The sequence below is a fragment of the Lepeophtheirus salmonis genome, chromosome 1 (assembly GCF_016086655.4).
Source record: "Lepeophtheirus salmonis chromosome 1, UVic_Lsal_1.4, whole genome shotgun sequence".
Lineage (NCBI taxonomy): Eukaryota > Metazoa > Arthropoda > Copepoda > Siphonostomatoida > Caligidae > Lepeophtheirus > Lepeophtheirus salmonis.
The window spans coordinates 48698476-48712524 of record NC_052131.2 but is presented as its reverse complement, the minus strand read 5'-3'; the positions used below and the strand labels follow the sequence as shown (position 1 = coordinate 48712524).

General features: G+C 33.2%; 1 protein-coding gene across 2 annotated transcripts in view; it reads right to left on the bottom strand.

The window, feature by feature from the left end:
* The window catches only part of qsm (Zona pelucida superfamily protein qsm), a 53300-nt gene that overhangs the window by 15628 nt on the left and 23623 nt on the right, over nt 1–14049 (bottom strand). The gene's annotated exons all lie outside the window — the stretch shown is intronic.

The following is a 14049-nucleotide window of genomic DNA, read 5'->3' as shown; positions in this document are numbered from 1 at the left end:
TAAAATATTAAGGAATAAAAATACGTTAAAGGTCTTGTTCTTTTTGGGATTTCAAAGAAGAAGGGTGGAACTTCTGGAGTAACAATGACTATGGATTTCGCAAATCTTAATTGTAAAGCCCACATCGCCAACCGACGAACTATATAATCACGTTCGGGAGGATAAGTGAAGAGGTATCATCTTAGTAGCTTCAGCCTGCTATGTCTCTCTCATAATGAAAATGGCTAAATCAGGATGTGAGTCATGGAATTTTGCAGTAGAAGAAATCCGGTACCTTCCATCGACTTAACGGAATCATAGAAGTGTTTTAAAAAGGATGTTAAGAAATTTTAACGAATATTTATCATGATTATTAATCTGCATGGTTTACTAGTTGTTTTTTTTAAGATTGAGTTTTAGAATATTAGATGAAATTCTACCCCGGAGCATTAAATATAAACTATAATGTTAATTTATGCACACTTTACGCCAATCACTCCGATTTATTATATATATGGATGTTCTATATAATATATAAACCAAATAAAGAATGTTGAAAAAAAAAAAAAAATTCACAACACCCACTATGTGAGTAACATACCTTGTGATGGATATCATGGGTATTTTGGGCATCTTAAAAAGGCAATCGGAAGTCAACATAGTAATCCTGCTAAATTTGAAGAATATTTTGTAGGAGAACAGCTTAGCAGCTAAACAATGGCGTTTAACTCCTTGGTAAAAATTTATCAATTATAATTTCGGGCTGTAAATAAGGTAAATGGTGATTGCTTTGAAAATCACATAGAGATAGCGTCATGAATCACAAAATTTGTTGTGGGTTCGTTATAAAAATCATCCCAACTAAATAAAAATATAATCTCAACTTGGTTTTTTTCGAATGTGAAATTTCCCTCATCATATGAGTTGAGTGGGAAAAAGATGGATTCAAATCAAGTTGAACCGACACAACAATACTCAAAATAAGTAAGTAAATAGCACATTTACTTTTTTAAATGACAGTAATATAAGTTATGATAAAACCTAATATTATAATGCTTTAATAACTCATGCATTCAAACTTGCCTGTACCAATGAATTTAAATTAAAAAGGCTTGGCATACCCTTAAATAAAAAAAAAAACCCATATGCAATAGTATTCGATATTAAAATATACTTTAAAAAGATAATATATATACAGTGATTTGGAATGAGGAAGAGGAATAAATAAGAGCTTCATATCATTCATCTTTACAAAAATGACTTCATTGCTTCTGTTATAAAAGGGTTCAATGTAAATTAATCTTATGGTTTTTATACTAAATCTGGAGGTAAAGCACTTTAATTACATAAAAATTAACATTATATTTATTGTTGAAATATTGTGATGATCTTATTTACAAATTAACAACGATCTAAAGCAATTTGGATTGGATATTTTTTTTAAATTAATGTTTTTAATTTAATGTTCTGTTTCTACCGTCCTTTTTACATAAACAAACTAAACTAATCATTTAATCTTCATGAACGAGAAACAGGTAAAAAGGCAGCACATATCAGATCTTATAGATACTGGAGTTGATGTGACGAAGATTACGGAAATTGTTAAAGGATCAAGGAGACTGATTTTTATGTTGCCCAAAATGAAAATAAAAAGTAGAGAAGACCACTTCAGGAGGTCAGGAAGTGAAGGGCATGATTTAAAGAGGGATACGAAGTTCTGGTTAAGTTTGGAGAAGAATATAAAGGAGGATCCCACTAAGTCGATGAATCGCTTCCCCAACGACTTCTTTGTGACTCCTAGGACCATCAAGAGGGCAATAAAGACAAACTTGGGATTCGTTTCTTTCACAAGGACCCCACGCCACCTTCTGACAGAGAGCATGAAAGCTAGAGGCTTGAGAGGTGCAAAAAAATCCTCACATGGATCAAGGCAAATGGGTCAATTGTGAAAAATTTCTCAGACAACAAGATTTTCACAGTTGATCAATTCCACAACCACCGGAACAACCGCTGGCTTGCAGAACAATAGAAGAAGTACAAGGGGTTTACCATACCAAATATCCGGCCAAACAATGGTCCTTGGAGTTGTGGTCTCAGTTCTTTTTCAAGACTGGACATAAGATCGGCCAGGAGGCTTAGGTACACCATCTTGCCATGACTAAAAACCAACTACCCCGAAGAGAACTATGTGTGGACTCAGTACGGCTCCCCCTCTCATACGTCCGCCCAGTGGCAAAAGGTATTCGCAGATAACATGGCTAGATTCTGATCCAAAGAGATATGGCCCCTTCTTCACCAGATTTGAACCCAACACTTTTCTATATGGTGTACTTTGGAGAGGGAAACCAGCAGTACCTCATACCCAAATGTTGACTGGCTAAAGTCCCCATAATGGCTGCATGGGACAACTTGTCAGAGGAGTTTGTAATCAAAATCCTATATGGCCTTCATGCGACGTTTAAAGGCTGTGATTGATAATGAAGGTGGCCATATTCAGTCATAAAAGTCTATATGTTTTGTTAACATTATTTTTTGCCTATTATTGAGAATATACAATCATTGATGTATTTCTAAATCCATCTCTTGAGTCCACGATTTGCAGGGCCGCAAACCTTTACAACTGCAAATATTTCACATGAAGGAAATAAACTGAAATTGATAGAATTTGATATTCATATTCCAAATATGACCTTAGTTTTCTCTATCAGCCTCAGGACTTTCAGAAAGAGGCCCTAAAGTTTTTAGTATTTTTCGCCATTTTTAAGATTCAAAGATTTGTAAAGTGCTGGGTGTTGAAGATGTGGATAAATAATATAAGAATATTTCAAAGTCTATTGTTAAAAAAATACCAAACCATATTTTATATTCTTATTTATCCTTAAAACTCAACATATATATTTTTTAAATTTTAAAATGAGTTTTTTTTGCAGAGGTTCATAACTCCAAGAAAAAAAAAAGCCACAAAGAGTAAAGATATCGCATTTGGTAGCTGTAAGTCAAAGCTTTTATTTGAAAAAGTCCTTTGTTCAGACACACTTAATATTCTTGTCAATTTGAGATAAATCCATCACAATATTTCAAGAAAAAAATCTCCATCTTGAATTGATCTTAGAAGAAATGTCCATTTATTAGCAGGTCATCGAAAAAAAAGAGAGGAGGAGAGATAAATAAAAAGAAAGAGAAAAATAAAGTAGTCCAGGCTTATAGGGAATTCACAATAATTATTGAATAATAGTTCTATAGTTTGTAAGAATGGGTCTACTAACAAATGATTTTAGGCATTTTTTCTGTTTTTTTTAAGGAAAAGTTGCAGGATACAATAAAGGTCCCATCTTGGTTCTTATGCATTATCTACCAGATAGTATCTCTGTATTAGGCCTAATACACTTGAATTATATCCATATATCTTAATTGCCAAACCCCCAAAAATTTATATGTTTCTTTGATGGTTTTTTTTAATGACAAATGGTATGAGAGCCAAATAATATCCCTTCTTGAAACCTAGTTACACATAGCCATTAGTTAGATATTGAAGGTATTTAACTCTTCTTCGGATAAACAGATAAAGAAAGGGATCATTCATGAACAAGTGAGAGCCTTAGTTCCCCATGTATTTCCCCAACATCTCCCAAGAACATTTTGCAATTGTGCACGCGCGCGTGCTTCTGAAAAGGTTACAATTGATTTAAAAAACACCTTATCATTAAGTTTGAATCATTGAAAGGTGTTGACAAGTTGTTTCTGAAAGCGGGTTCTTCAATTTCCTTTCTAGATTTATATTATCATTGTTTATTGATCATGCCACACACGACTTTCTTTGGAAATGAACACACTCATCCCTCCGAAAACCGGAATACTCTTTTTCCCTACAACGAACAAAAGGAGCTAATCTTCGAAATCCTAGAGGCAATTGAACGAAGTTCTAATAATTATGAACCACTACCATGGCATATCGATTCCGAGGATTGTAATCCCTATGATGAGTGTTTTCACAATCATAAATGTACCGCCTATAATGAAAATGATATAAGAGATATTTTTGGAGCCAATTGTTCTGGACCTCCATCTGAAATGATCTCAAATTGTTTAAAAAAGAATCCTATCAGACTAGAGAAGAATGAAAACGAGAAGGAGTTGTGTGAAATCAGCTTCCAAATAAATGAAGAAAAAGATGAGGATTTGCGACGTTACTTTGGAAATGCTTCCCCCATTCCTCTCAGGATCCCTCTTCCAACTACACCACCCACGGTCCACTTGACCGTTTCTCCCGTCCCACATAAAGAAGAGCAGGACCCAAAAAAGAACAGGAGTTATCGTATTGCTCTTGCGAAAGGAACACCTGCAGAAAGGGAAATCAAGAAGCGAGAGGCGAATCGACGAAAGAAAGAAGCAGCAAAACGATCCAAATTGAGCAACATTCTGAACAATGCCTTTGTCCATCACGAGGAAAGGCGCAAGAGGCACCGATCCAATAACAACTCAAACAAAAGAGGTTTCAAAGTCGCGAAGACAGAAAAGAAAACCAGCTGTCCTCAAAATGATCTAATTAACTTTCCCTATATTTAACAAAAAAAAATAGACTTTCCTCTTTTAAGGAAATGAAACAGAACGAAACATACTGGATAAGATTTCAAGTTTATTTTTCTATAATTTTCTTGTATTCCTTTTTTATTTGTTCGTCATTGTAAGACACACACATACATAAATATATCGATCTAAAAATAATATTCAAATGATTTGACTAATTAATTATAAAGTGTAACGAAAGAATCGTTGTCCATGGAAATTATGGTATTTGCTTTTACTGACAAGCTATTTATTGAAACCATCATATCTTTATATTTATGTTCCTGAAATAATTTAGATATTTTTCTTTAAAACAAGAATATCAACACCAAACTATCGGGTAAAAATAAAATTTATATATAGGTTAGTGGTTTACTTCTATGAACCAAATTCTGACCTTCAATGAATTAGTACCCTCTTCACCGAAGTTCTAAGAAATTGAAAATATATGAGTAGAAGCTATATAACTTTTTTCTTACTTAGATACCGTTTTAAATCCCCCTCTCGGTCAAGAATCACTGGATATAGTTGCTATTAAAAGGACATTACATATCCTAAGATAATAATGTTTTATGAAGACTTCTACTATAACTTTTATCTATAAAATATTTTTACCATAAGAAAATTATCTTGCCTCTAAAAAACAAGCTATGAGATTGGAACTTAAATGTAGAATGAAGGATCAATGACCAATATCCCCACTTTGGATATCTTTGTCGAACAATTTGACAAAGAGCACACCAGAAATAGATTTTCCAAATATTTTGATATAAAATATGAAACTGTAGTAGTTTCGTGATCCTACAAAAAAGTTATATTATCTCAAGTTGAGTGGAAGGGATGCACAGTTTTGCTTCTACAGTTAGAGTAGAAGAAAAAACACAATTATGTATATGGAACTGTTAAATTTAGTTGAGAGTGTTCTGTGAAAGTACGACAGTGGGATTTTGCTAAAAATTTACATATTACATATATATTTTGATGTACTCAAATAGAATAACTTATAAGAGTGTACTGAAAAATTTCTGCCATCAGAATGCCAGAAAGGAATACTATTTATAAAGAACGTACAATAAAAGTATGATGTAGGACTTTTATTGGACGTTTATTTATATTATACACACTTATCAACAAAAAGCTACTTTAGCATATTACTTAGTGATCAGAAAGGTATCAAATAAGCAGCTTTTATAATTGACAATTTGAACAGGCTTTTTTTTAATATTTCCAATGATGCTTTCGTTAGTATTTAATTTTGGAAGACAGAACATCTAAATATAAACTAATAACTAGTGATTGTGCTCTTGAAAGAGGGAGAGTAACAATGAGGGTTTGTTCATTGGGGGGAGTGTAAGTCCTTGTTGGATTTGGAGTAGAATTAAGGATCGACTTTGGAGTAATTATAGTCTATTTATCTTAAGTGGATTGGGAACGGGATTTGTGAAACATTCCTTCCACTCTCGGCTGCTTCCAGCGGATATAATTAAACGGTATGACAGAGTATCTGCTTTCATCCCAATTTTCTTCAAATTGCCAGGATTATTAGGTTTAATTTGATATTTGTACTAAACGGCAGGACATGTTTGAAGTATTAATGTTTATGATTGATGCTATTTTAGTATGTACAGGGTGTCCACGATAAATTGGAACTATCTTAAAATTCAACCTGCTTGATCAAAATGGAATTTGGAGTGTATTTGTTACTATGAAAAAGTTAGACATGATATTAAACAATAAATTTATTCAACATGTCCTCCCTCAGCAGCCACCATCTTCTCCATCCTGCCCCTAAAGGATTTGCATGCCCTGATGACTTCCGCTGAATCGACAGCATTCTACTCCCTCGTAATGGAGCCCGGGAACTTTGTGGTGAAGACCGCAGGGACCTGTTCTCTCTCCTTGGCAAGCCATCTGTCATTCTGGACGTTTTATCGACAGTCCAGTTCTTCTCGTCGGAGAAGAAGATGATTCTTCCTCCATGGCTCTTCAGGTCATTGAGGAGATGCTTACCGTTGGTGAGCCTGGTGGCCTTCATGGATGCCGTGAGGATGTGTTGTTTGGCCATTCGGTATGACCTGTACCCGAGGTCCTCATTCACAGCCTTGGAGACCAGCTGCTTGCTCACTCCACGGTTCTTGGCCAACCTGGACAAGGAAGTCCCCGGGGAAGCCTTGATCGACTTCCGGAGGCCTTCAAGGAAGCGGGGAGTGCGGATTCGGTCCCTTCTCATGTTGTGGGCCTTGCGGCAGACCTTCCCCTCAACCTCCCAGGCATTGAAGACCCGGTACACTGTGGTCTTGGCTAGTTAAGAAGCTTGTAGATAGCAGAGGGCTTGTGTCCTGCACGACCCAATTCGAGGATGGAGTCTCTCCTTGCTTGTTCCATGATGACTATTGTTTGTTGTCAAAACAATTGTGGTGGAAGTTATAGTGTATTGTTCCTGCAACCTTTTATATTAGTATGATTTAAGCACAAATATCCGCATTATGGATCTGGATGAAGTTTAAATTAGTTCCAAGTTATCGTGGACACCCTGTATTTGTTGTAATAATGAAAATCGCTATCAATTTTTTAATTGCATATTTTTTTTAGATTTGGCAAACCGAAGAATGAATTTTCTTTTCCTCGTCTGTTGTCATTATTATTTAACTCCTGAGTAGTCAACTTCCTTTTCTACTACATTCAATTATATTCAAAACCTGATTGAACATTCGTATGTCCTCATAAAAATGGCAAAAACCTTGATGATTTAAAATCATGCAGAGTTAAAATTAAGTAAGTTTTTGTTGGACTCAGAGTAAAGTTGAGAAACGACATCGGTCAAATACTTGTCCTTGTTTATCTTCTTTTCCCCCTCCTCTCTCGTCACAGCTGCTTGTAGCTGGTTTAATGAAAGGTCATGACAGCTAAGCTGTTTTTCTCCAAATACTTCTTCAAATTATCCGTGTTACTATGTCAATTTTTCTTTTTTAACATGCCCAAAATGATCCGGATTAGCATCACTGGACATTAGTATAACATAACATCTACACACTCTTACTTCCCATTTTCTTTTCTTGGTGCATGTTTATTCTAGAAGGAAGCAATGTTGCACCAAATTAGACTAAAAGTCATTCCTTTCATTGAGTAATTTATATATATACTACATTTTTAGAGAAGGAAACCAAACTGAAAACTAATTTAATTAGTTAAAAACTTTTGGAGGCTCTATTATAAACAATCACTAACTAATAGTTTAACAACATGCACAAATTTGGTCACAACACCTTTAATAAAATGTTTTTAAATGTCTATCCTTCACAAACGAAATAAACTAATTGATGTTAAGCAAATGTTTCTATTATAAAAACTCTTAAATGCTGCTGATACACCAAACAATTAGGTGAGCTATAAAATAAGTACATCTTTCCTCATAGTTCAGAATTGTGCATTAACCAACCTCAGGGTGTTAAAACGTATGGAAATGTAATAAATATTGATCATTTTGGATACGGTTTTTTTTTTAGGAGTGTATGTACTGTAGGTAGGTGCTTTTTGAATAAAAGAAGGTTTAGTGTGAGTTACAGAGTGACATTGTATTAATGCAAACAGTTATTTGATGAACATTTCGGCGATTATCTTTTAGTATGGAGTTTGCATTTCAATGATATGACACTTAAAGCAATGTTATCAATAGAACAAACTTGAAATAATTGATTCAAAACATTGTAGTATCGTTTATAATTTAGTAGTAGTCCAAAAATAGGAGAAAGAATGGCAGTTGGTAAGTTTTTGAATGATTAGTTATTTGCCGTGAGTAGACACTTCACCGAAAACTTAGTCCCGGAAGCAATTTTTAATAATGGAATTATTTCATGATGAAGATGCTTCAACAGTTGCCTCAAACCTCTGTTAAAACAGTTCTAAAAAAATATGACAACCTAAAAATAAATAAATTAGAAAAAAAAATGTTTAAAGAAAAGAATGAGTCAAACAATGAATAATTGATACCCAATGAACAATTCAAATGAATTCATCGCATGGATCGAATCTGTTGGTGCTCTTACGCATCTAGTCAAGTTGTGAGAAACACAGAGTTTATCTCTGAGTCTATAATAATCAAAATGTGTTTGTCATTGTCTAGTAGATTATAACATAGTATTGAAACATGAATCAAGATGAAATATATTTATCATCATTTTCGACAGAGCCGTCCTTCGGCAAATTGTCCGTTTGGAAAAATGACAATTGACCATGTGGCTTTCGCCAAACTATCTTAAACCGTTATTTAGACCTAGTTAGAAATTATTGAAATACTAAATTTATAAAATACAAATCATGTGATAAATCTTTAGGGTCAGGATACATGGCCTTGACCCTTCCACAAACTTTCCTTGTGGTTATTTACATTATTTCTACATAAAAAAAGAATCAGCTTTAATGATAAAGGCCCTTTTTTGCACTGACGATTTCAAATACCGGTCTTTATCTTGGGATTGAACGAGATTGAATAAATAAATACACAGCACGGTACATTAATATACGGTGTTTGTTTTAAATTTCAAAAACTTATAAGCTTCTAAAATAAATCAAAATAAGAAATAAATGGATTGCACATATATAATTTCCAACTTCGTTAGGGTGTGACATCAAATCTATTAAGGTAAAAATAATTTTTTGCTATTTAGAAAAGGTAAAAGTATGTACTTTTTTTTAAATTGAGGATTGATTAATGTTTGTTTCTTATTTCTAATCCACGGAAGGTTAAATTTCTGTAATCATCTTTTGAATAGGGATTCAACCAATGTTATGGTAACAAAGTTAGAGGATGAGGACTTAAAAACTAGAATATTTTATAAGCCATTTTCACTTATCCATATTTTTATTTTATGCCATTATTATTGCAAACCTTTGAAGCAAAATTTTGTAACCAAACTATTTCCTACACTTTTTATTCAATATGCTGATTATGCATTCTGAATGATGGCTTCAATACGGGGAGGGACAGAAGCACATGGTCTTGCCTTAATGAAGTCTGATGACAAGTTGTTCCACTCCTACGTGATACCGCCCTTCAAGGCACTGCCATTTAGGTAAGAAGTATTTTTTGTCTTGCCCTCAAGACACAGCAAACAGGGGGTCCAGGGGTGTCACTTCGGGTGAGGAAAAAAATCCAGAAGTCTGCCATCCAGAAGGCAGCCATGTTCTCCCTACAGAAATGCTGCACTTTCTTGGACGTATGTGCCGGAGCGTCGTCATTGGTAAACACATAGTTGTCCCTGGTGAATGTGTTCTTCAAACATGGCAAGACATGGTACATGAAGAAATTATAGTAAACGTCCGTATATACTTTTTCGTTGACCTTGAAGAAGTAGGGAGACCTCTTGCAACCGTCGGACGCCACGACGCTGAGGACAATGACCTGGGCTGGATGTTGTTGGTTCCTGAAGATTCCTTTGACATGAAATCTTGATTCAGGCAAGAACCAATTATTCTTCCTATTCAGAACAGCGTCCATTGTGAAGGCATCTTCTGCAAGGAGGATATAGTACACCCCTTGTTTTTTGCTTATTTCTCTGACATTTTTATTTGCTCAAAAACAAAACAAACATCAAATTGTAGTTTTTTCTCGGTTCTTTTGAATTGAGTCAAGTACAAAACTGTCAAACTTTTAGAACTGAGGGTAGACGGCCTCGAAGAGAATTCTAATTTTTGAGTCCTCGCCCTGTAGTCTACAACAATTTTCAGTTATCTCTGAAATTTTAATACTACAACGAATGACATCCTTGGAATCTCAAATACAAAAATACAACGATGGTAAATAATTAAAAATCCTATATCTAGCTTGAATAAATACGGAATCAATGGAAAAGTCAAATTTAAATAACTCTTTTTTTACTTTTTATGTATTCCATTTACCCAAACAAATGTGACAAATGACGTCAGCTGAAAATTAACGTAATAAATATCCTGTGTTTGCCCTACGGGTTTCTTGTTATTTAACCTTCTACTATTAATATCGGATTCAACCCCTATCGATGATGATGCAACTTATTTGCCCTAATTAAAAATCAAGAAAATCATTTTCTATAATAATCAAAAAATTGAATAGATCAATTTTTTTATGGTTTATCATATGGATTCAGTATAACTTTTATACTGCTGAATGTTCACAACATTTAATGATCTAAACCTTTTCAGGTCAAATATGAAAGTAGAAGAAATAATATAAAAAATACAATATTGTAGTGATGTGTAAGTCCTTATTTATTCGGTCCAGTCTAGTCTTAGGACCGGTCCGTCCTTCGGACTGTCAGTACTACCACTGATTAAAAACAAAAAACAAAAGTAGAGTGACATCATCTTATACTCTACTTTACAAATTTTGGACCAATATGTAGGACTGGATCGGCCCAAGACTGAACTGTACAGGACTGTAGTCTTCAGTCCTAAATAAGGACCGATACAACACGAAGTCAGTTACTGATTCATTTATTACGCATATCACAAAAGTGGATCTAAAGTAAATAACATCTACAGATACTTCAATTGACCACCTACGGATCAATAACAAACTAGATATTGATATGATCATCAAGCCAAATGATGAGAGAGAAATTCATTTGATTTTTTAACTCATCATTAATGTTCCTGTCTATGGTATACAGAAGATACAAAAACTGAAAGATCTTTATCGAATCGGGATTTTTTTTCATGATTAAAAAATCTTTTTGATTGTTTTCGATATGAGACCACTTGCATTACTTTATCGGTTCCATTACAATAAAGGCTCCACTAAGAAGTACAAAAAAGAGTTTTCGAAGAATTGTGTATGTACAATAGATGGGAATTCTATGTTGACTAGGAACTCCATAGAGTCAAAGTGTGTCTAAAGAAGTTAAACTTATAAAATAAAAGTGATTTTTTTAAAAATTATTACAAGGAAAAAAAAATTGTTGAAGGGAAATTGTTTGCAAATATATAAATAAAAAGTGGAGATCAAAATATTTACTTAATTTTACTTTACAAATCTCAATTTTGAAATATCTAAAATTGTAAATATGAACATTGTGTTACACAAATCCTCTTATGAATGCACAAAAAATTAAAAGAGGTTGATCAAATGAATGGGGAATTTATCCAGCGCCAAGTACTTATACAATCTTGCTGTAGAGAAGCAAACTACTGAGATGATTCCATGAGTTACTCCAAGGTTGGGTAATAATTAACAGCCTCTTCATTTAGCACATCCTGGATCATAACGAAGTGTACCTATAATTTCCTCATACTACGCTTATTCTCAATAATTTCAAATGATAATGAATAATGGAAACTGTAAAAGTGATTAGCACTTCTTCCATTCAAATCACTATCGTATTTGTTTATTTTTCTTATTATATTAATTATTTTGTCTCTGGTTCGAACTCATTATATAGTGAGATTTCGATTGTATGTTTTGAAATTTTGGGACATCCTACCATCATTATTCCACAAAAAACAACCATTTGCTTTCTTTTTTATAGCAATAAGCATTACATACAAGTATTTTCATTTCAAAATTCAAGGGGACATCATTTTCATTTGAAAGTCAACCATAACGACGTATAAATATCATTTATTGATATATTAAGGGAGATATCCCTACGGGAAAATATTTCAAGGTGAAAGTACCGGACACCCATTGAGCCATACATTATTTTTATTGAAACTTAAAAATTCGTGATGAAAATGTTAGTGGATATGAATGAAAGAAGTGGTAATGGAAATCGATTTCTTTTCAGGTGACATATAATTCAAAAATATGGATAAATAGTTCCAGTACTATTTTTTTTTTTTTGGTTCGATCTTAACCGATTTTTGGTCCAGACCGGTGTCTTAGAACGTGGATCGATTTTTTTTCGGTCTCACTTTGTAGACCGACTTTGGTTCAGTCTCACTTTATGGACCAACTTTGGTTTAGTCTTACTTTATGGACCATTTTTTTTTCCAGATCAACTGTCATTTATTTTTTATTTTTTTAAATATCTAAAGAACGCGATAAGTACTAAAACAAATACTGTATACATATAAAAGACGGTGAGATCAAAATTAATCCAAGCTATCTCGGTTTTAACTTTGTATAACGTCATTGAATTTGAAAAAAAATATATGACCAAGACAATACTACCTATACCATTACCATTAGTCAATAAATATCAGGAGCCTCAGAAGGATTATATATGTATATAAAGGACCTTTTTAGAAAAGAAACCTTGAATCTTTTTTTTTTTTTTTTGATTACATTTTTTTTCCTTAAAAACCGATATTGTTTTCTTAATCAAGACAAAAGTTCCTTGATTTGGAGCAGAGTACATCCCCCCAAATCCCCCTCCCCCCTGCATACGTCGTGAATATGTATATTTTACATACAACACGTCGTTATCATTTCTCAAAAAAAAAACAAAACACAAATCAGTTGTCCAATTCTTTTCAACTGAGAGATTATTCTTCAGTAACAGTATATGATAGCTCACAGATTAATGAAAAGCTCCATAAACGTAAAAAAACACTAATAAGAGGAAGATAAGTAGAAAAATTGATAGCTGAAAATAAAAACATAGTAATTTTTTATGTTTAATGGGATATATCTATCACAAATGTACAAGTATTCATTCTAAATGTTACAAGGTGATAAAGTTGATTACTATCCGTTGTTATCAGTAACTTTAAAAAGTGGGAGTTTTATTTAATGTCCAAAGAGCGGTTGGGGGAGGGAGGGCCCCCAATTTTTTTTTTTTTAATTATTGCTACAAAAAAACTGGATTATGAAAAAATATATAAATTATTTTAAATACGTAGTTACAAGGATGAATGCCTTAAAATAGCCATTTAAGTCATAATAAAATATAATTAGTAACTCTCCTAAAAAAATTGCTATTTAAAGGAATCAAGTATCGTAGGCCTTATGATCTTACTGTTGAGAACAATTAAAACAGCAATATAATAATTACGTATCACTTAGCCCAAAATTGTTTCGCATAGAACATATCAAAAGGAGTGCCTAAGGTTTTTTTGATCGATTATACTCTACCTACAACAAACGTCCAGGCTTTGATGTCATAGCAATTCGCATGTGCATTGTGCTTTCAAGCTGTATTAATTTGATTTTGAAGGATTAGTCACTAAATACTCTATGATACATACAAGCATATAATTAGGTATATAAATACAAGACGACCCATCCAAATATGGTACGTATGAATAAATAATTTCCAATACGTCTTATCTAATTTATGTATAGGTTTAAAAAAATTATTTATGTATTGTATCCAAGAGAGATATATACTTTAAAAAAAAAAAAAGCAACCTACCTCCAAATAATGATATGAAATAAATTTCCCACCTCCCACGTCAATGAAATCCGTCTTTAATATACATAACTAATATTTATCTCCGTTTCATATAAGTAGAATAAAATTTGACTCTCTTAATTACAGAATAAATTTGTCAAAAGAGAGATCAGATTCTTAAAATAGACTATCCCTA